The following is a 24,008-nucleotide window of genomic DNA, read 5'->3' on the forward strand; positions in this document are numbered from 1 at the left end:
CTACGAGGTACCAACAAATATGATGATCTGCAAAATGAGACTATTTTTCTTCAACTTGTTTTGCATTCTGATATCATCAAGCATGTGTATAATTAAAACACCGTATCCGTTATCTGCAGAGATACAAACCACGTATCTCTCCAACTCCCGATTGTACGTATTATATTATACTAGCTGGGTTATATGCAAATGTATCATACACATACATGTAAGAAACAATCGTTTCGATACATCGCTGCATCGACCGGCACTGCAGCCACCAACTAACGGAAAATGATTACCTATCTAATTTCACGATATTACCGGCATGTAGAGTCGAGCTTGAGAATATTGATTCCCGTTTCCATGCCACATTATAGACAGGATATTTGCGAGCCAGTCATTACCACTGCTGCAGAACTTGATACGGTCCCAGATATTATTATTATTCTCATCACTAGTATCATTATTATCATTATAGGGGAGCTGTGCGAAACTTAATTATATTTCTCGGGGCTCATCGGTTCGTCAACCCCCGGCAATGTTCCCCGAATCGCCGATGCGGCCGAATTCTATTCGGACTACCCATACGTATGTGCCTTTGTACATAAAGTTGCGGCGAAAACTTTTGAATTGGCTCCGTTCGGTCTGGCTGGGATTTCTAAAGCGGCTTTCTCCGCGTACCGGGGCCAGATGTTGACGGTTTTATTCTCACACAGGTATACACGCAATATATCCACCTATAATACGGTACGGTTTCGACTCGCTTTAGAGGTACATACCGCAAAAACCGTACCTGATGAACTAGTTAAATTTTACCTAAACTTGGATCACCTTCGTCCCGATGAAAACCGCGAGTATCCGTAAAAAATTTCTCGCCAAATTACCACAATTCGTCAGTTTCGTCTACGACTATGCCTAAAGGTATACATGATACATAATATAAATTCGAAATGGGATATCCGCCGCGTTATGCCGTGTACAGAAATATTTTCACGGTATATTAATCCATCTGGTGCAATGCACGGTTCGTTGTGCCCGAGACGGTTTCGTCGATTAGATAATTTGATAACAAATGTATACATCGATACATAGTTATACCTGTAATATACAACTTGCGGCTCGAACATGCCTCTTGGCCAATTGTACAAATAGGCCAGTTTTGAAAGTAGCCGCCTTGCTTGCGCGCGAGAGTCTAATAACTCGTAACTGTTTTCCCGGTAACAATTCTACACAACAGGTATCCACACACAATATCCCTAGGGTAAAAAACGTCTCGCAATCGAGTCTCTCCCCCTCTCGCTCCGCTGCAATTTTATTGTTATAATTTTGTAATCTCCCTGCTGCATTGTCAGCGTACATACACGTACATACGTACATAGAGTGCAGTGAATACGTATTACGCACGATGTTAAGTCTCGCCCACGTGTTTATACGTTCACTCTGGTATATTTATAAACCGTGCCGAGCGCAAAGATTCGTGCCGATAATAAACCCATATGCACGCGTAATCCGCGTTACAACGCTTTCGCCAATCTCTCAACAAATCGGAATCGGAACGTTATTCCGAGAAAGGTCGTGACCCCGGGTTCTCGAGGCTGGAAATCGGAGCGGAAATCGCTCCTCGGTTACCTTCGCGCATTCGCGTAAATTTGTATATGCATAAAGATAATAAGCACATACGGTATAGAAGGCGACAAACTTTTCACGCGGGAGATATTTTTCACCTGTACAAGTTGAACCGAGCTTCCTCAACCGGCATCCTACGATGTCCCGTATTGTTATGCAACACGGTTGCCCGCAACCGACGAATCGTTTCCTGTGTTGTTTTTATTCTGAAAACAATCGCGAGCGCTTCTATATCGGCGCTGCCGGCTGCCGTCGTCGACAGCGCGTAACAACTTCGGACCTGTTCGATCGGACAACAAAGAGTCAAGCGAGAGAGAGAGAGAGAGAGAGAGAGAGATGCAGAGAGAGATAAAGAGATAAAAAGAGACAGAGAGAGCGAGCATGCTGGCTGCGGTTGTGCGTGAACGAAAACTCGATCCAACGAGGTTGGATTGATTCGCCGAGGAAACGGACCGAGCGCAAGGGGTTAAAAAGTAAGGAAGGTAGAATGTTTTTGAAAAGTGTTTTTTTACGAGATCGAGAAGCTCACCTCCTTCGTCTCGTCCGGAAGCGAACACCTCTCTCGTATCCATCGACCGACGCTGAAGATGAAGGTTCGTCGTTGTTTCGAGGCATCCAGGAATCGCGCTCCTTTCACTCGCGTTAATTGTTGCTCCCACGTTCCTGTGTGTATTGCGAACGGTCGATAACCTCGCGACCCTCGCGAACGATCGTTCAACTCCGCGTTTAACCGAGAAATATATTATTACGTATTTCGGGAAAACCCCTGGGCATCCACCGAATGGTCGACACACACGCTGAGCACGTCTCGACAGACTACTTGCTCAATGCTTTAAGCACGCTGCTCTCATCGTTCCTCACAAATCCTACCGGCAGAGAGCGCTACCACCTGGCGGCCCTTTACACCCCACACCTTTGCGTTCTCATTGTCAGATTCGCGCGACCAGCAACGTAAAAAAAAGTTTGCCTACTTTCCCTTTCACCGATCTCGTATCTTGAGATATGAAAAACTTGAAATTCCGGGTCACAGAGCGACCCAAAGACCAACGAACAAACGCAATTTCGAGTAAAAATTTTTAAAAGTAACTGTAAACATTGTAACCAGTAGCTATTATTAGTTATACGTAGTCATAAGGCATACCACAAAACGTACTTGGGTTCATGTTAATTAAAACATTTTTTCCCGAAACAATTTCATACAATGTTATACTAAGTGTACCATATAAGCAAAACAATCAATACTTCCCTAACAAATATCACGTTACATACAAACTTTATGTCAAGTTCAAAGGACAGGTATCAAGATAATATGTACAATCCGTTGTAAAACAGAAAAATTTCAAACAATAAAAAAACTAACGAACTTGAACCTTTCTTTCACTCCACTCTAAGCTTTTCTACTTTGGTTTATCTGGAGTTTTTACACCGCTCATCAAGTCATTACACCTCGAACGCAACCGGGGCTTTAGTTTTACTAATGAGAGAACGTAAAACATCTCCCAACATTTTCCGACCGTCAGTTTTACACCTTCAGGCCAAAGTATAGGTCACCCTACTCGTGTACCTATATATAATTCAATTTGCATGTACTGCAAGTACAAATTATTACCCGTAAGCTGTAGAGTAGCAACGTGGGTAGTAAAATAGTTTTTTCTTCATACCTCGGTCGAAAGTACGCATTTTCGTCCCCGGTTTGGAGAAGGGAAATAGATTTTCGCACCTTGCTAAAACGTCGCACGCGCCATCTGTGTCGCGGGAGGAGAATCAAGCGATATATTTCTAAACTCTGACGCGTTAGATCATGGAAATGCCGGTGTAAATTCGATACGAAACGCGAAGCTCTTATTATGACGGTGAAATAGTACGTACAACAGCAAATGCGTCAGAGTGTGATAAGCTGTATGCGTACATTTATAGAAATTATTACGAAAATTACACTGGTTACTTACTGGTAACGCGACGGATCGAATTAAGCAATTGGTTTGCTTGGATGCGTTACTTACTGGTGATTACGATTTCGGCCGTGTATTGACTGTAAAAATGTACGAATAAGGCATTTCAATGCGTCCCAATTACAAAAAGCAATTTCTATACGTTAAACATTTCATTACAACACTCGATGAGATTGTTTTGCTACATATCCACACATTTATCGGACTCTGCAGATGTTTTTTCTTACACTTCTGATTTATTTATTATATTGTGCAACGACTAATCGTGAGAAATATTTTTCATCTTCCTCCCAGCTGCTTCGGGTTAACTTTTTGATCCGTAAAACAAAAACTATTATTCTACTTTCGTCTTGAATAAAAATAGCGCGGAACTGCAGCTGTTGACATCGCGGATTGCAAACTGCATCACTTCAACTACATTATACACGTATGTATATAAGTTGAATCGTGTTGTACATACTTTCACCGCAAGAATTGCACTCATCCCACAAATCGCCGAGAGGATTTTCATGTCCTTATTTTCTTCCGCTCTATAACCTGGATACGGAATCTGTAAAGCCCTTATCATTTTTTCATTTCACAAATCGATGCTACTCAAACTGCGACAAAATCAAAACATCTTCAGCCCCGAATTCCTTATACCTATGAAAACCTCGCAAGTAGCACACGATGTTATTATTATTGTTATTGGATTATTTTAACAACTGTTTTACACGACATAAAATTGTGAAATCGCATTTCATCGCACGGTTGTTTAGAAGAAATTCAGCTGACGCAAACGAGACGCAAAAGAAGCGTGCCACTTATATACTGGTACATTATGTATGAATACAAGTAAGTGGGAAGATTAATATTGAAATAAAACGATTCCGATTGGTAATTTAAGCGCGTATACAGCTATTATGTATAATGTTTTCTTGTACCGGCTGGCAACACTTTTCGGTTTTATATAATTTTAATTAAGATTTTCAATGTCAACAGCGACATCGTCAGTGCCGAATACATACATGACACGTACCCATAGCTTACAATATACCCACGTATATGTGAATTTATGCAGTTAATTATCCCCGTGATTAAGCCGCGAAGACGTTAATTCGTTGTAGCAATCCGACGCCTTGACCACAGAAATGTTTTCCCCTCATCGCCTGTAACAGCGTATATAATCACTGTGACATCTGCATTGCTGTTCAAATTTCGCTTCATAAAAAATGCAAATGCAAAACTTTGAGGTACTTTTCGGCTTGCGAATGATTCACGCCGAGAGTTAAAACGGACGGAAAAAAAGAACCGCCTCACTTTTCCTCATAATTATTCCTGCCACATTGAAATACGAAAGGATAAAAAATATCCTGCCGAGATCGCGGCCGCAAAAGGAATGAAGAGAAATATGAAAATTAACCGACAGTTATCGCGGTGTTGTACGCTTATCGCGGCATGCCGCTACATAATACCTGGAAATTCGCGTAACACGGTTTATCAGCGATTGTCGTTAATGCCCGAGCACACACGCTGAGCGACTTGGATGTGAGATTTTTGTGTAACCCAAGTTCCTACATCACGCTTCCGTGATCAAACTAACCCGACGAAATCTCGTCAACAATCTTTTCGACCAACTCTGCGTATCGTTAATCTAAATACTTGTTCCGTGATGTACTGCAGAGGTAAACAAATTCCAACTCCACAAGTTCACCGTCCCTGATCTGAATGATATACATATATATTCGGTCGTGAGCATGGAACGATTCCATTTTTACTCGAGGTTATCAAACGAATGTGGTCGAAAATTTCTTACAAACTCAAGGTCTATAATATTAACATACATTTCTGACGCGAATTTTAATGTCATATAACATGCATATTTTTCAGCCAGAAGATTATCTTGTGAAATAGTAATTACGGTCGCAACTTATAATTATGAAATCGAGTGAATTTCAAAGGGAATATTTTCACGAATCAAATTACCTTACCCGGTCGGATTTTTCGTACAGGATTATCGGTATCCGAGAGGTTGTATTAACGTGAGTATACCTATACATCGGAATTCGATCATGGTTGGCACGTATTGAGAAGTTTGAAATTCCCGCCAAAATTTCGTACCGACATAATTACGGTAAAATTATTCCAAGCGACCCTTTTGATTATAACATAAAAGGGTTCTCGGGTGTGAAAGTCGACAATTAACAGGTGCGTAATTTGTTTGAAAGCGTGGCATTGCCCGTTCTCTTCTTGTTAACCAAGATTACGATCGGGTAAAGCCGGTGAATCGAGGCGAAATGAAAAGCAGGAAAAATACGACATCTGTCTGGGAAATTAAAGAGCATTAAAATGTAAGCCTTTCAAAGAATTCCGTCACGTATATTATTTATTTATAGATAACGTGAGCGCTATAAAGCTTTTCATAATCACACCCAACACTCTACAAGAATGTACAATTTTCTCGGTGACTGTGTTTTTACACCTCAAAGGGATCCCTGCGTATTTAGCAAGATCCAGCCGAAGAATACCTGAACGTTTAAAAAACATATTCAACGCGGTAGTTCTCAGAAGACAACAGAGCAAAGTTCAAAGAGTATGAAGTAATATATTATACTTCTTAATACCTACTTTTTTATGCTGATTTATTTATTTTTTTTCTGTTCCTTACGATCATCAAGCAATACGTGAATTACAATAATTTATGTAGAAATATTAATGATATGGGTAACATGGCAAGGAGCAACGATATTTGAAATTCGCTTAGTGCATAATATTATTCCTTTTGTATGACTAACTACTTTATTTTACGTCAGTAATACAAGTTTATGCAATGCCGTGAACTTGAAATTCGATCTTTGATCTGCGATTTGGAAATGGTAAAATTATTCTGCCGGTCGAAATGCAAAAGTGAATTTTCGTTTACATTCAGCTCTCCGATATGTGTTAAATATGGGAAATCGTAAATTACAATTCTTATTTTTCTTAGTAATGAAATCTCTTCAAAGTTTGGGAAATAAGAAGAAGTAGGTTTATCCCCGTGGGTTGACAAATGATTAAGAAAGGTTCGGAAAAATAATGGAGACGCTCAAACATCTGCAGCTAGTTTCACATTCGATTTTGGATTATTGTACGCCAATGCAGCTGAAATTAGATTATTTTTGCATTTTATCATCAATTTTTCGAACTATTCTTACACGGATAGTATCAGATCTTTGGGTCACGGATTCTGCTGAAACTTCTAGGAGTGTTTCTTTACCCCAAAATATGGAGCTTCTGATGCGTCATTTCATCCCTTGGGCCGTTTTTCACTCCGATTAAAATTGATTATATCGACAGTGTAACGACGAGTGGAATGACCTGATAAACGAAACCTGTTTCATATTTTTTCCTGAAATGTTAATTTGCATTGTCCTTTATTGAAGTTTCGACAACAAGTTCTCATACATTGAAGTATGAACGGATAAATTACCGTTACTTCAGACCCACGGTAAAGTTTAAACCGAGAATTTCCGAAAACCTGACACGATTACTCAGAAAACGTAAGAATTGTAAAATTTAATGGGTGTCAAAAAAATAGGACAAAAGTCTCCGTACAGCGGATCCGCATAAAAATTGTCTAATTTCGAAGCGTCGCGCGCCGATTCGTTGATCCTCGGAAGGTTTCCACCTCGATAAAAAATACTGATTAAAGTTCAACAAACAATCGGCTCCAACACAAAGTGTTCACGTACACGCGTGTATGTGGATTATTACGCGAAGCGAGCCTTCGCCGCATCAGTTAAAAGCTTATAATCAAGCGATTTCTCGGAAGCTTAAATCACAATGAAAAGCATTATTCAAATGATTCCTCGGATCTGCGCCGAAGGCGATGTCGTGTCTTTGTTGCGTCGGCGAGGTGCAGCGCGTGCTTCTCGGAGACGAGGCTGTAGCCTCGCTGCAGCACCCGGTGCACACTGCGGCTGTTCGAGGAGGCGCAGGTGGGGCGGTTCGGGGCCTCGGACCCGCTTTGCTTCTTCTGGGACCCTCGACGTCGCCTCTTTTCTCCGTACCGCAGCTGCCCTCGATTAACCGAGCCGTTCCTCTAATAAATTTCGCTTCCACCCCGATTGTCGATAAAGCCGGGCATCAAACTTCAATTCACGGAACTCGTATTTCCGTTTTTGCCTCCAAGTATACGTCCCATACACGTATACACGCACACTCCTTCGTATATGAATTTTAATTATCATATACTTTTCTTCTTTTTTTTTCAGAAACCAGAATGATATCTCGCATATTAATTTTCCTTGTTGAGCCGTGAACCATGTTCTAAAAGCTCCGTACACGCGTGGGCGATGTAAAAATGTACGCAAAGATGGGTTGCATTTTTTTGTCATCCTCGAGTACGCACGTACAATAGTAACATGTATAAGTATAAGCGCTTTACTGTAACGCGAAAAAATACACACGGATAATATACCACAAGTACTGGTTATTGATCTACCCGATTAGGACGTCACCATAGATACAGAATCGCGCTGAGCTGTGTTCACGGCACGTGATTACACGTGTGAAACCCATCCGTAGTTTCTCGGAAGTCGTCTCTAACGCCTCGACGTATTCCAAGTACCTGTACCTGTACCTGTATAACCGTCTACATATCTCACGGTGTCTCATCCAACGCACATTTACAGGATAGAAGAGAATCTCGTCCGAAGCAATTTGCCCGGTACGATCAGATCTATTAGCGAAAACCATGCTGCAATCATTATCGACTATACCTGTAATAAACTTACTCGCCGTGCACAAGCGTTTGCAAAACGCAATTACTGTACCTATTACACACTTCGAGAGCTGTGCGCAGGCACGATAAAAGGACAGCGGCTGGACGTGAAGCCTTTCGCGTAAACTGACCTCTGAGCCCATTTATCCATCTTTCTTGGGACGCGGGACTCGCGTTCGGAGTTCTAAATTTAAGTTGACCATTAATTCCGAATCTTAACAGCTCAAACGAGACATTTGCAGCAAATTATGCGCTGCAATCTTGGCTATAAAAAATATAAAAATCACTTTGTAACGTCAATCCGTACTCTTTGTATAACTTCAGCCTATACAGATGATAATCGGCAGAGCCGTTCTAAACTGCCTTTTAAAATTCAGCAAGTGTGAAAAAAAACACACACATACGGTAAAACCTTACACACGTAGCAAGTGAATTGCAAATTAAAATCGGTGAACAATACATCGTCATCGAGTCCCGCCTCCGTCTACGTCATTCTGGACTTTTCGAGCGGTACGATTAGATTTGATCGAAAGAAAATCGTCGAACGTAAAATGATTCACGATCGGATCTCGACTTCGTCACTATACGTATAAGATAAGGCTGTAACGGTAATAAAAGATCCGGCGTACTACGGTCAGGTAGGCTTGTGCAGATTTTTTCCATATAATACATCAAGGTCGTCGCGATTAATCACCGCGCGAGTGTCTGCAAAACGTTGGGATTCATATCGGCGGAGGACAACCGATCACGTGGAAATGATGCTCGATCATGACTCATGAGCAGCACAATCAAAGACGAGCGATTGATGCGAATGTGCATCGCGTGTGTGATTCAACTGAAAATGTAAATCATACGGTTCTCTAATCGGCAACTTTAACGAGGCCCAAGTTATTTTGTAATGATTAACGTTTTGGAAAATCGTCATTTCACAGTTGCAGAAATGAAAGATCTGAAATTCGGTGAATTATAATAAGGCAAAATGTATTCGTATTCTTAAAACTTAACCACTTCAAAGTCACTGTAAGAACTTGGATAATAATAATTTTTCCCACCAATGTTTCGTTGGGTGAACGTTACTAACTTCAGAACGGTTTTATTAATCTGTATAACGGCCGTCGTTTGAACTTTATCTTAGTTTTCTGGGGTGACGTCAGGGATTGAAACATCTGACTGTTGCAGATCAGCTGATGACGTAATACGTCTCGTCTTAAACTTCAGTTACAAGTTTCCAGGTAGCCAAAGCATTCGCTGATCCTGTTACCTGGCTATTTATAGAACGCCTTTTCTTAGAATCATGTCACGTTACCTTCTCTCCTTTCTTAAACAGCTTCAACTATCTTATAAAATATTCACCATGCAGGTTACTATTCTTATTAACGGCGCGGCATGATAGAAACTGCAGACGCGATTCTGCGATTGAAATTACACGGCCGAATTTAGCCTTGTTCTCGAAATTGGAATTTCCAAAAAAACGGATCCGCGTCCTGTATTTACGAAGCAAACGAGCCATTTTACTCAACTCGTATATTATAATATATGCAGGACATTTACTTCCCACGCGCAATGAAAGTCTTAATATCGTCAAACATATACGTGGAAAGAAATCACCCCAACGATGTATTTCTTTCTCATCTCTTTCCTCTTTTTCATCGACAACGTAGAAAATGTAAAAAGATGCAAAAAAGGAAACAGTCCAGCATTCGGGAACAAGTCGCGTTGTTTTCGGTGTATCTTTGATTCAGTCCCATAAAATTATTCGACTTATCAGTTTTCACCTGCAAGCACTTTCTGCACGGGTTCAATACGCTTCGTGTTCATCTTCTTTACTCCCTTCCTTTTCTTTTTGTCTTTAATAAATCGTTGCAATACAGACGAACAGGGACAGCAAACGTATTCAGTTGGAACCTTATTTTGCACGCTTCTCTGTCCTGATATTATACGATTGAATGAACGACGGTAAAAGATGCTCCGACTGTGCCATAAGTAAGAAATCAACCGCGTGAGCCTGAGATTGTCCGTCCGTCTGCAATTCTCTCAAATTGTACCCAGAATCAGATACGCGGCTCGTTGCAGACAAATAATATCAGGATCCGCTGAACCACCCTCTTACATCTTCAATAATGTCCCTTTATTAGACACATCCTCCCACGCGATTCGTGGTATTGTTACCGAGCAATAAAGCTCTTCCCGGAACACCGCGGTTGTACATGGCTTTCTAGCAAGAAGAAAAAGAAGAGAAAAGGAGAAGAAGGAAGGACGAAAAAATATACGCGGTAAAGGAATGTTATACGTAGAGGTTGAAAGTTTTTTCGAGAAAACAAACGTCCGACATCGACGTTATTTGCTTCAAACATGTACGATCTGGGTGTGATTAATAATTTCAGGACGTATAACAATCTAGACAGGAAGTTTAATAACGTAAATAAATTACGCACCAGAAAACGTTTACTCACGCTGTTTGCGTCCGTGATATACATACGGGGTATGCGTAATTACGAAAGGGGAAAAACGAAAGAATAAAGATTACCATTCCGCGAAACTCCGGAGTGCGTAGGATACTCGTTGATAAGAGCGAGCGCCAGGCCGAAGCGAAACGCCTCTCGGATCCGTGATACGGGACAAGTTTAAGTTCGGATGAATTTTGCGGTCGGTTATGGACGAAGCGAGACGCGTTCCTCGGACAGCGGATGTGGTTGACCACCAGACCTCTCGTCTTCTGCTAGTTCTTCGTTAGGGGAAGTAGTCGAAGTCCAGCTGACCAGCCGTTCGGCGGCGGCAGCCAAATTGAGGTCTACAGTGCTACGGCTTCTACCGAACAATTTATTTCCACACAGCCGACGCGTCTGCGGTCGGGAATAGCTATTTTCGTACCTAGGGCGTAAAATCCCGGTTTACGCCTAATATGATGGAAAAAAAGTTTTCGTACTGTTTTGAAAGCTCGTAGCTCCGTCCTATTCTGAAAATGATAATGCGTACGAATGACCGAGAAGAAGAACCCATATTTAATTTTAAGACATCTCTTGCGTCATGTTTTTCGCAGTGAATCGTTCAATGTGACGAAACTGAAGCCCGACAGCTTGCACGAAGCTCCACCGTGCTTTTCTATTCGCTAATTTAACCTGAAGCCTGCTTCGTCCGTCGATAGCCGGCAGTTCTCGGCGCCATATTGCGTATATTTTATTGTTATCGTCAGACACGCTCCTGCAATATTCGTTCCCAATATCACGGAGGCTTCTTCTCGGCTCTTCTTTTTCGCGATGAGATTTAGACGATCGTTTCTAACGGCTATCACCCGTCGCAACGGTCGAGCCGGACGACGTCGGGAGTTGTGACAACTCGGATTCGTCGGTTGCAGCGTTATTGCGAATCTGCCGTTCACCCGCGGCCCATCTTTCTTTAAAACTCGTTAAAGTCACTATCGGCGATACGGCGTAACGACTTGCGGGAACTGCTGCGGCAAAACGTGCGGCCGGGCCGCTCTCTGCCACTCGTAAAACGGCCCGCCGCGCGCCGATAGCACGGATTCCGTTCAACCGTATCATCCTCGACGCATCTCCTCTACTCGTACTCGCGTGCGGCTTCTTAGGATGATGATAATGATGATGATGATGATGATGAGTGCTTTCGTCGGTCGGTCATTATGCAATACGTTTTCATGATCCCGTCGACGTGCTCAGCCTCGTGTTAATCCGATGTTTCTGCATCGGTTTCATTGCGGCCATGTATCATCGAACGCGTTAATTGATTCGAGTATTCAACGATCGGATTGACGCTAATACTGTAAGATTGATTAAAACTTTCAGAAACTTTATTGTCTATTCTGTCAAAGAATGTCAACGTACACATTTTCAGATTTCAATCGTAAATCGCTTCTTCTCATCGTTTTTTTTTTTTTTTTTATCGTCGTGACATAAAGATATGGTTCGTTATTCGACATTGCAGCCATTCGTGTATAATCGTTAACGCAGAAATTTATAGTCTTGTACTGAAACTTTTATCATTTCGCAGACGGAGACGCGCGATAATATTTTAAAATTGTGTTGTTTCTTAATAAATGACCTAAGCATTCAAAATATCCGACAAACTGAAATATTCGAGGGGACAGAAATTTTTCACAGTCTCATGAATGTGAAAATAAAACGAAGAATCTGTAGAATTAATGCATTATAAAATCGTGTACATTAACTCGTTCTGCGAAATCAGTAAATCGTCTTTCAAATGTCAAGAACTAATCATACTCGGAAAAGATACTTAAGAACGTATTTATGTACTATATACGCAGCACCAATTCATATAATACGCATCAATAACAGATTAATTAGTTGTAACCGAGTTAACGGACGCGAAGCACAAACACCTGCTGGTGTCTGATAAACCTGGCGCAAGATAGCAGAGTTTCTTTTCATCTCTCATTCTTCTTTTGGTTTTCCCGCTAGTTTAAAATTTTTACCCAAATTCAATTTTAATGACGCTATAATATACAAACATAATAATTTTTTCAAATTTACGAAAATGTAGGTAATAGCTATTAATCTGTCGTGCATCGTATTGCTTATACATGTAAGATTTGGAACCTGAAATTTGTTCCGAGAAAATTTGTTTCGCATCCGGCAAGTGAAAATTAGTCGAACGCAACCTAGATCCATACTATGGCTCATTTCCGTGTACAAACTCACAAGTACACGGCTATCAACATTTATTCAATCGACTGTATGTACAATTTGAGATTTGCCTCTTGGAATTGATGAAAGTTTCATTCGCTGGGTGGAAACTCGCATGCAACATAGACTTTGCTCGAAAGTAAGCGCAAAAAAGTGATCGATCGCTAAGTTTCATGCGAATTTGTGCAGGCACACTTTCTACAACGAAATACATGAAATGGTCGCGGTTTACTAACACACATAGTGTCTATGTAAAAACACTGGGATAAGGGAGAAGTTGTTGCAAATTAGGAGAATTTGCAAAGGCTCGTTCGAAAGTTATGAAAACTTGGAAATGCCGGATATACCCGTTGGGTAGAACGACTTGTGAATTTCATTTTAACTTCAAAAGAAGCTCATCCAAACTCTCTTCTTGTTTCAATTTTCTCCTCCGACGAGTAAAACGAATACCAAGAATTAACGTTTACCTATCTTTACCACGAAAAGAGGAGCTGGCTAAGGAGTATCCTTTAAAATTTGACCTTACAACTAGTCACTCTTCCTCTGATCTCCCATGCATTCTTCTTTTTTACAAATTCTCTTCCTGGCGTCCCTTACAAGCGGCGTAAGAAACTAATTTACAGCTTTTTCCCTGACGAGCGGTGCCGAGGCATTGATGAGAAAATTACTGTCCTCGAAGCGGAAGTAAGCATCTATAGTTGACCGAGTCCGCCCTCGCCTGCCTCTCGCCTCGTAAAATAGAGACAGGAGAGCGAATACGTAATGAAATTGATCGGTTTCTCGGTACAATTTAAATAAGTCACGCTCAGCTCGGTTCGCGCGATGAGGAAGAAAGCTAATGGAGGAAATAAAAAAAAAAGGGGGGAAAAAAACAAGGATGAAGGAAAGAAAAGGAGTAAAAAAAAAAAATCCCCTTCCATTCCAGGAAGCAGGAAGCTGTGCGAGGAGCGGTCGACCCGAGGAACACTGCGAACCTCGGCAAAATATCCCCTGCCTCCTGTGAGGTTTGAACTCACGACCCCTGGTTTACGAGACCAGTGCTCTACCACTGAGCTAAAGAGGCTCGCTTGTGAGCTCCAGGAAGTGTGATAACTCACTCTCGTCTCATCCTCGCCCTCGATCGTCCGATGGGAAAACTCGTTTTTACCATACGTATTTAAGGATTGAGGAAAGGTAAAAAGCTGAGGTTTCGCGTCATTTTTTTAAACACGTGTAAACGTTCCGCTGAAACGATTTATACAACCGATTCCGAGTAACCTGCGCGGGTCCCTCGAGTTTTTAACTGTTAGTAACGAGTTCCGCAGACTTTGTGACATTTGAATAATTACACGCTTGCAATTAACCAGCGGTGTAAATACTTGTGCGTAAAATAAGGATCCACCTAACGTCTTTCGGCTTGTTTATCAGATGTTTTCTTTTTTTCTCTTAAATATATGCATAAAGTAAGCAACTGTCAACCGGCGAGATTGTTCTTTAAATTTGTCGAGATGAGGAAATATCTTTTATTTATCGCTGCGTACGTATTCTTGATACCGAGCTACTTCTGGGAAATCGCGATAATTTAATTGGAGGTTTATTGCTGGTCTTGTGTTCGCTGGTAACAAGTTTTAATTTTATCGACTTACAATGACGTACATTTTATAACCACGTGTAGGAATAATTTCCCTCTTACTTGCCGTCTTTCTTCCTTGTCCAGGGTTAAGATTAGCACTTTATCAGAAGCCAGAAACCAGAAAAATAATATGACTTATCCGGGTATGCAATTATCGCTATTAATAGTTATGCGTATGAAATTGGCCTTATTTCTTGTTTACTTTCGATTACATTCAAAGTTGTTCGATATCGTTTTACGATATACGAACGGTCTGTTTGTCTTTAATTTTCGGTTATCCCAAGGGGAAGGTATTGAAAACGATTCAAATTACCGACACAAAAATACCCAACGTTTTCACTACACTAAGCAGAGAGATGTAATTTGACGTGAGTAAAAAATTAGCCGAGCCATATAATACAAAGTCTAGCAATTAGTATAATGCAAGGTTTTGCTATCGTCGACCTACTTTTTTCCTGAGAAAATTCACTGAAATAAAACAGCCATCTATGGGTTGTCAGATAACCTAATAATAATAACGTAAATATCGTTATAAATCGACGCCACGTTGATTTGAATGTAGTCCATTGACAAGTTAAAATATGTGCAAATTATTCCGTCGCAACGGACAGCAAAACTGTTCTTTTGTTTATCTTACTAATTTGCTTCCTTCGCACAAGATCAATATGAAATGATTTGATGTATTCGAAATGACTGCGTGTATGTTCTTAATTATTGAACTGACTCTGTGAAAATAGTTAAAAATACTTTTTATTCGCGGCATAATTATTGCATTTTATTACAATATTATAATATCAATATTTGTTTCGATTAAATTTGATAAAATATGTGAAAACGTTAATATTTGAGCCGTTTTTAATGAAAGACCTCAAACACGGCGCTACAGGTTGCAGAAATTGGCGGTTAATAAATTGACCGCAGATAATGTCGGGTCTCGTTTCGAGCGTTGATAAAGCTTCGCAAATAAAATTGGCAAAAAATAGCGTATAATGTGGATCGCATAAAAATAATTGGACGACGAGTACGTGGGCTACACATTTTACAAGCATAGGTTAGCCACAACCTAGCTGCGCAAGCGACGTTCTGCGTTCTCCCGAGTTATTTCACCGGGTTCCGCGAATCCTGGCCATTATTTTTTTTTACCCCTCGTGAGATTTCAATTACCGTTGAGAAGCTGGAGAAGCAGAAGCCCTCCAAACAAGGTGGAATTTCCGGAACGCGTCGTACCAAGAATTTGGAAGTTAAAATCTCATTTCGAGACTCAAGTCGTAACGTCATTAACTTCTTCTTATTTTGCTGCTTCTTCGTCTCATTCTTCTTCTTCTTCCTCTTTTTACTCCGTGCGTCTTTGGTTTTTCTTTTTTTTTTTTTTTAATTCTTTTTATTGCTGTTGTTTTTCTCTCTAAATTTTCTCCTCTACTTCGTACTTAATCTCCGCCTCTTTCAACAGACACCCGATCTGATCTTCTCGCGCGTCGATTTACCTTTCTCTGGTTGTTGCCACCCGATACGGTACCCGTATTGATTACAGAGAGAACAATCGCGGTACGTGTAAGACAGGAAATTACCTGAGATTTTGCCATCGCGTTAAAATGACTGGGGATATTTGACCTGAAGACGTATAATCATCGGGGGGGGGGGCAACAACTAGAAATATTAATATCGAAATTTAAGTAACAATTCTACTTTTTTCCTCAGCTGATTTGTAATGAGAATTTTTAAATAAAATTACGTTACAATTTTTTTCTATCCGCATGTCCATCGTATCACTCTTCATCCACCGCACTTGATACCGTTTATCAATTAACGAACTGTAACAGGATTTCCATGTAAGTATCTAATTTCCCCTAAACGAAAAAAGGTTCTCGAGATTTACCGATATCACAGATTTTTTTGTCCAATTTGAAAGTGACAGTAAGATTGGCAGCGTGAATTTCATATTTGCTACGAATCTCACGACTGATGTGACGTAATACCTACAGATAATATAATTATAATGTCTATCTACGAAACAAATGCAGAAAAATTTTTATTTATTTTTTTCTCTTCAACCAGGTTCAATGAAACATTCCAGTCTTATCGACACGATGCATTGTAAACGAATATCTCTACCATATCTACACCTGTGTCAACGGCTTTATTGAATTCGAAATATTATCGTTTCTCAAGGTGAACGGTCTTACTGGTGGAAAATTTTTCACGCAAATATATGTACGATGACCTTACGCAAGTGCAAATATGGAGGCAAAGATAAAGGTGTTTGCTTGAACACTGACGTACGCGGACCTGTATGTGTATATGAATATAATTTTTTATCGTTATCTGGATTATTTTTGTTATTATTTTATACCCGCTCGTTCTCTGGAAACAATTATATCGGAGTCGGGGAATGATTATTTATACATTATACTTTAACGTATATATCACGCGCAGGCAAACTGTTAATTGCGTGTAATCTTACCGACTGGGCAATTTCTGTCGTCGCTGTATAAAATTAACAAACTTTCCTGGGAATAGTGATAAGTGTATTTAAACACGCCACACATGCGCACCGCGGAGTACATTAAATTTTAAACGTACGATACAGATACGTCCATCATTTCGCAAAATATTCTGCGACGTGTAACGCATGTTCACACGTAACGTCTTTGTAAATATAGTTTCTGGTGTTAATATCGATCAAGGTGACCCGGAGCCCGATGATCTATCCACTGCAGAAAGCGACAGACGTCGACTCTATTTGTCTTAAAATATTCACAGGTTGAACGTGACGGTATTATTATTGCAGACCTATAGCTGTCTGCAAAATGGGCAAGCCTTGGGGCAATTTTACATCCAACAATGAAAATTCCGTCATTTTTCACGCGACAATCGACGAAATATTTCTGGTGCTTGATTAGCTTCGTTATCTTATTCGTATACCGATTGTGAGATGGCTATAACGCTCTGTCAGTTTCAATGAGAGACTCGGATAATATGCCCTATTACGTGTACGCAAGTAGACATATGGATTATCTAAATAGCTGCAGGTAAACGGCAAATAAAAATGTACGATCGTTTGAAGGATACAATCGACCGGTACACTCGTTAAGGAGATGCATAAGAATTTGCTATTGCGATATGGTAGGATTCATGCCTTTTTTTTTTGTCTGCTTTAAGGAAAATATGTTGGAGCGTTTTAGTTCAGAATTGCGTGTAAAATGAGACTGTATAGCCTTTTTTCGCGGTTGCGATACGTGGACTTAGATATTTGGATATAAATACGTCAACGTCGAAATCGACCAGAGCACCCCCTTAAATAATTCGCGGTAGAAGAAAGGAGGAGAATCTTTTACCGAAGTTGTTTTTATCGAAGACTATTCGATCAAGTGAGCAAATGAAGCGCCAGAGGAAAATAGACGGAGAAAAAACGTTTGAAAACAAATACCGCGAAACTTTCTACGAGCGTGTAATATCAACACAGGGTTAATAGCGTTGCTTTGTCGCGTGATCCATCTTAATTTTCAACCCTTGGAACTCATTGTTCGCACGATAGTAATCGATAACAAACGACGTTGATATCGAAGGGAAACAAATAGTCGTACGTACGACTTGAGTTTTCCTTAATATATGTATCTTGGAAACGTGCACGTGAAACGAATTGATAAACGAACAGAATTCGACAGAGTGAATTACACTTCGACTTTCATTCTTATATGGATATGTAGGCGTATACGTGACGAGACGCGCGCTTTTATCCTGCAGTTTAAAAGGTGCGATATTTGACGAAAAGCTACAGAAAAGGGAATTTGTAACTATAACTATTCGGAGATGTTCATTTTTTCGTCTCGTAAAATTCAACGTTATTCTTTACATCCCCAGCTAGCGCTATCGAGGCTACAAATCTGACCCAGATTTTGCGAACTGACTCTATTTTCACGTTTCCGCGTATTGAAGGAGGAGGGTCCGCATTTGCAACTCCGGTTTGCCCGACGTAATCACGTCATTACATACAGCCGAGTTTATTTGGATGTAGGATCTCCTCTCCGCGTGCAGATCTTGGCAAGCCTTCAAGATATAGGTAAGCAATATACGATGCGGTAGAACGAGTACCTTTTCCGATATCGGAAATCGCAATATACGCTCAAGTACAGGCAAGTCGGTGTGTGCGTGCAACAATGCGAAACGTGTTTGTTACAGAGACGTAGGCACGCGTGCAGCGGACTATTGAAGTCACGGAATTGGGTTCGAGAATCCGCGGAAGACTTTTGCGCATCGGAAAGAGCTGTGGGTACGGCTTTAGATTTCCTCGAAGTGTTTACTAGACCATTATGATCAGATCCGCGCGCATAGGTTTCTCAGAAGTTAATATACTGCGATGTAGGTACGTATGTTGGTTAAATTACTTGACGGAGAAAATTAGACGCATGCTTATATTGTTCACGCTTCTACGCAACCGTGGTTCGATCGTCATACGCAGGTATACCTCGATATCAAAGAGATGAGATACCGTCTTTTTTATTATAAATTTAAAGAATTTTTTAATTTATAGCCAAAATTTGTCTCAATAATATAGAATTGTATACGGATTATTCATTTTGCCGTAGTATGTTTGTATATTTTGTCTCTTTGTACCAAGTGGATACGAAAAATTGAAAATTAGAAATTCGAACTAGAAAAAGATAAAAAAAAAAATTATTCGTGTAATTATATACATATACATATATCCCTGAATCCTAGATCGCGATTAGGTCTGTGAAATTAAGATCGACAATTTCGCAACCGATTACTACGATATTCGAAACTGATCGGTATCAGAACGCTTAAACGACCGATAAAACACTCTCCAGCATAAGTGTTACTCTGTTCGGTTACAAACAATGCCTGCTATTTTCAGGTCTTGGCACGGTGCGCAAAATTATATATTCTGGCTGTGTGTATTTCGCATCGACTAAGCGTTTGAAAAATTTACAAATTTCTACCACCCAAGCTCAGTGACTGAACCTAGGTTCGTCCACCTTGCTGTCAAACGTTATTATATCAGCTTACGAATTATTTCTAACCAGTAGAAAATGGATGAAATTCTGTAATGAATTATTTTTTTTTTTCAATCAGGGTAATTTGATAAAAGATGTGACAGTGTCATGAAGTATGTTTGTGTCGTGGAAATTAATTAGTAGTTATGCTTGATCGTTTCAAAGTGAAGAGAGATCAATTATACGTGTACTGTTAAGATCAAAAGCGATTGCCGGAAGTAATTGAATGAATTACTGAAATATTACACTTTATTCATTATCAGATTGAAAAATATTTGCAACGTATCTGATTATAACAAATACTTGTAAAACTAAGAATTTACCGACTGCCTTAATAAAGAGTTCAAAGAATATTAAAACAATGCTGTTGTCAGTAATCAGCTTTAAATTTTTTCAAAAAATGGGGGTCAATAATGATAAGGAGTGAGAAAATCCCAATTTTCACTTTACGTTATTTATGGAAGTCCCCATTAGGTTATACAAACCGAATGTAGATCCAATAAAAGTTCCCGGTTAACAAGATTTCCAATAAAATATCTACGCATATAACATATCAATAATAATATAACATTCTCGCAAAAGTCAGCGATATAATTGAGCTCTGTACATCGTAACCTCTGATCGCCAGTAAAAAAAAAAGTGTCTGAATGGGCACACGGGAAGCTTAAACTCGCACACGCATTTACACGTACGCATACTTGCCGTTTAAATATTCAACACTTTTAGAGGAATTTGCGAACGTTGCAGAACGCAAGAATATTGCGAAGAATTTTTTTCAACAGAACTTTATTTCCCACAGATACTTATCTCAGGGTCTAGACTCAACCGCGGGATTGACGAGCAAGCATATCCTCGTTAATTCCGATCGGTCCCATGTGTATAATTATGCACCGAAATTATTTTTACGAACCTGCGTTATAGCCAACTCGAATAATCTCTACATCTCAAATTAATTTCCCCGAATTTCAACTGCCAATGTAGTAAACCGTTTTTACATTATACGGTACGATTGAATTTGCAATCTTAAAGTCGAAGAATGTGTAATTTGGAGAAAAAATACACAAAAGAATAAATATATATATAACATGCACGTACACCACTGCTTGCAAAATTTAAGATCGTTTGACGTGATCAAGCTCAGCTGCAGCAAACAAATTTTACACAGTCCCGTGAAGGATTCTGGCACCCGACGTGCTACTTGGAATTTGAATTTTTTTCTTTTATTTAATGTTACTTTATTTTTCTTTGTAGCACATGGATACATCACAAATAATTACAACTAAGCGTGTACCAAGAATAAAATGTTCGTAGACACCTAACGCGCAGTTATAATTTGTAAGCTACACGGCTCATCAATCATAATTTTTTTAAATCAACGTACAGTAAATACGTTCATGCTAGGTCAGTGTACCTATACAGTAATCTTTGCTGTTCATATTCTTTCGGTAATCAAATTTGACGTCGATAATTCTTTGTTTTTTTTTTCTTTCACCTGCACCTTAATCGCAGGCAAGTTATTACTCCAGGTATAACATACTTCCGCCAATTATGCACACAACGATACGTATGAACGACTCCAATCACCGGAAACTGCGGTTTCGTTACCCCAGCTTTTGCATAATTGTAATTAATTCCGCGTGGATTTGCATAGGCGGAAAATTAACCATTAGCTTGTTTTGAAACAGTATACATAATAATCCTATACACACATCAGTTGTTTATGACGTGATAATCCATTTAGGACTTAACAGCACTGGAACAATGATCAATAATTATGAGCCTATCTCGAGTTGTAGAAGCGTAGATCTTTGTCGATAATTAATGAAAGATGATAAACCGATTTGATATACTAATAGGTAGAAATAAAGATGTTATCTGCTCGTAAGCGAGAATGTGCGAAAAATTTCCCGCTAAATTACGCGGAATTTATACGCGTTGCCGGAAGTGTGATAATTCTCAGCTACGGTTTTCTCCACCCGGTAAACAGAGATCAACCGCAATTTGTTGTCCTGCGAATTAAAATAAAAAAAATGTTATCGACGCGGTTTATTGCTTTTTTTTTCTCTTTTAGACCGGTAATAACGTGGATGATAATTAGTATATTCGCGAATTGTTTTTTGTTTCCGGGAGATATTGTAGAATAAAATGCGTGCTGATTGTCAATTCAAAGATCAGTTCCCAAGATCCGATCGCGTTTAATATTTCATACGTTATTCCGTGGGTGAAACAGGATTTAGCATCAGCAGAATTACGTTTGCGGAATAGCCAGGCGTATGACAGAGAATTGCGGAAAAATAAAACTGGCATTAAGTAATATGCGCACTGCAGGAATGCGGCACTGCATGCGTAGAGCAGTTTGATCGAAAACGTGGAAGCGACCTTGGATCGCGGTTTGCGATATGAAATTGTGCGATTCGAGGAAATCCGCGAGTATCGCAGTAACGGGCAACGCTTTCGAACAAGATTGCGCTGTTATTCTTAGAGAAAGTTCCGTTTCCGAATTTAGAGATGTCCGACCTTTTTATAGCATTTACAACGAGCCGTGTATCAAGGCCGACATGCGAATACCGCATACACAAATTTGTAAGGACGATCGGCTACGTAATTTACATAAAAATGTAAAGATTCTCCGAAATCATTCTGGTATGTGTCCTTGCCTGGACAATTTTTCAACGGGAGTATAAAAAGTATACCTACAATATTTACATGCAAAATTGATGAAATAAAAACGTAATGAGACAAAGCTTTAAATATATTGTCGCCAACTAAAGCTGATCCGATTATATGCGACTGTAAAAGTTCCTGCGACGGAGGAGAAAATGTTAAAACACTGAAATTCAATTATAAACACCTCGTTACTACAGATCGTCTGGGTCAAATTGTGATTAAGAATAATGTATTTCTTGTTTAATCAAAAGTTTAATATTGGTAATTTACAAAGAATTCAGTCATTCGGTAATTCAAAAGATTGTAGAATAACGTGATACAATTCTGACGTTCTTGGCAACAAGTTTTTTGCGACTGAAATTCAGCGTCGAAGCGTTTCTTTCTGGATCACAGAAGAATCTCGTAAAATCAGACTCAACTCGATCAATTTCGGTTGTCCCGTTTAACTTTTGTTTTCTTATCTTTTTGATTCGACCCGGCTATACGTACCATAAATCCTTAACCCTTTCAATCACGCAATTCAGGTACCTCGGAATGCAAAAAAATTCAGGATTTTGCATGAAATATAATGAAAAAATGCCAAAAAAAGGCTGCCACTACAGTGGCTTCTGTAACTGAAAGGGTTAAAGCGCACTCATGCGACTGAGGATTGTGCACGTATACGTATACAAATACATGTATGAGAAGACCGTCGTTTCTGCCTCTGCGATCCTGTGACCGTCTAGACTGTACGATAATAAATAAAAACAAATACTAAGAAATCCGATCGACGGTTGCGGCGCAGTATATTTTTTGCGCAAATAGGTATACCTATTAGGGTGTGTAAATATGCGGCGTTACAGAGGAGGCGTCGTTTGGCAAAAGGCAAAAGTTGAAAGAGAAAAAACCAAAAAAACACGAACGCGTTGTGCAGACCTACGCAATTGTAATGGCAAAATCGTTGGCGCCACTTGTACATATTTTTAGCAACACCTGTCTCAGTTTTCCACCAACGGCTAAATATGTCGTCAAGCCTGTTCGTAAACATCCCGACGCGTTTCATCGTCGACGTCACGGAGCAACGGATAAAAGGAACGGGGGAGCCAAAGTGAAAATAGCGTTTTGACGGCCAGTGATGCTCGCGTGACGTCAAGAAGTCACGTAGATACGCCGGATAGGCAATTCGTGGAATATTTAAAACTGTTTTGCACCGCTGTTTTCAATTTTCATTATTTCCATTTCTCATACTCCTCTTCTCCTTCGTATTAATCTTCTTTTTCGTCAATTTCGCTGCAGTGACGCCATCGCGCGTCATCGATATAACATTAATAATAATAATAACAATATATTATTATTATTTATTATTATTATTTCTCAAGAAGCAGAGACACTTTAGCGTCGCTCGTCGTCCATACCAGAACACCGCTTTACTCATCTCGAAGGAACGCGAGCGTCTGGCAGCCTCGGTCTTTGTTCGACGTTTGAAAATCGTACTCGAAGAATTGTTTTCAGGCTGTTTTCATCCGACAGCTAACATCAACTTCTCCGAAGCCGCATAATTCAACTTTCGGATTATGGGCAACCTTACGAGCTCAGCTCGCCCACGATCAACCTCCGTGAATCATTTCTCGAAATAAACTTTCCACCTTCCTAAAATAGCATTCGACGATCAACGCTACACGAAACCCGTGACTTCTTATGTGCTAATCTAGTTCCGAGTCTTGCTCAGTGGGTCACGTGTACATGCGACGTATTATGTACACGTGCGTACGT

The 24,008-nt window shown here is 39.9% G+C and overlaps 1 protein-coding gene and 1 non-coding gene across 4 annotated transcripts in view; both read right to left on the reverse strand.

The window, feature by feature from the left end:
* Positions 1 to 24,008, reverse strand: part of LOC124174853 (intraflagellar transport protein 56) — a 62,237-nt gene that overhangs the window by 29,062 nt on the left and 9,167 nt on the right. Inside the window, exon 1 of one of the 3 annotated variants that reach the window (XM_046554424.1) lies at positions 2,138 to 2,426. The exons of the other annotated variants lie outside the window; for them this stretch is intronic. The gene's annotated coding sequence lies outside the window, so the exon portion shown is untranslated. Of the gene's footprint in view, positions 1 to 2,137; positions 2,427 to 24,008 lie in introns of those variants that run through there. 3 annotated transcript variants of the gene reach the window in all.
* On the reverse strand, positions 13,954 to 14,025 carry Trnat-cgu. Its single transcript has one exon. It is a non-coding gene; the product is annotated as a tRNA-Thr (tRNA).

This window comes from Neodiprion fabricii, chromosome 2, assembly GCF_021155785.1.
Source record: "Neodiprion fabricii isolate iyNeoFabr1 chromosome 2, iyNeoFabr1.1, whole genome shotgun sequence".
NCBI lineage: Eukaryota > Metazoa > Arthropoda > Insecta > Hymenoptera > Diprionidae > Neodiprion > Neodiprion fabricii.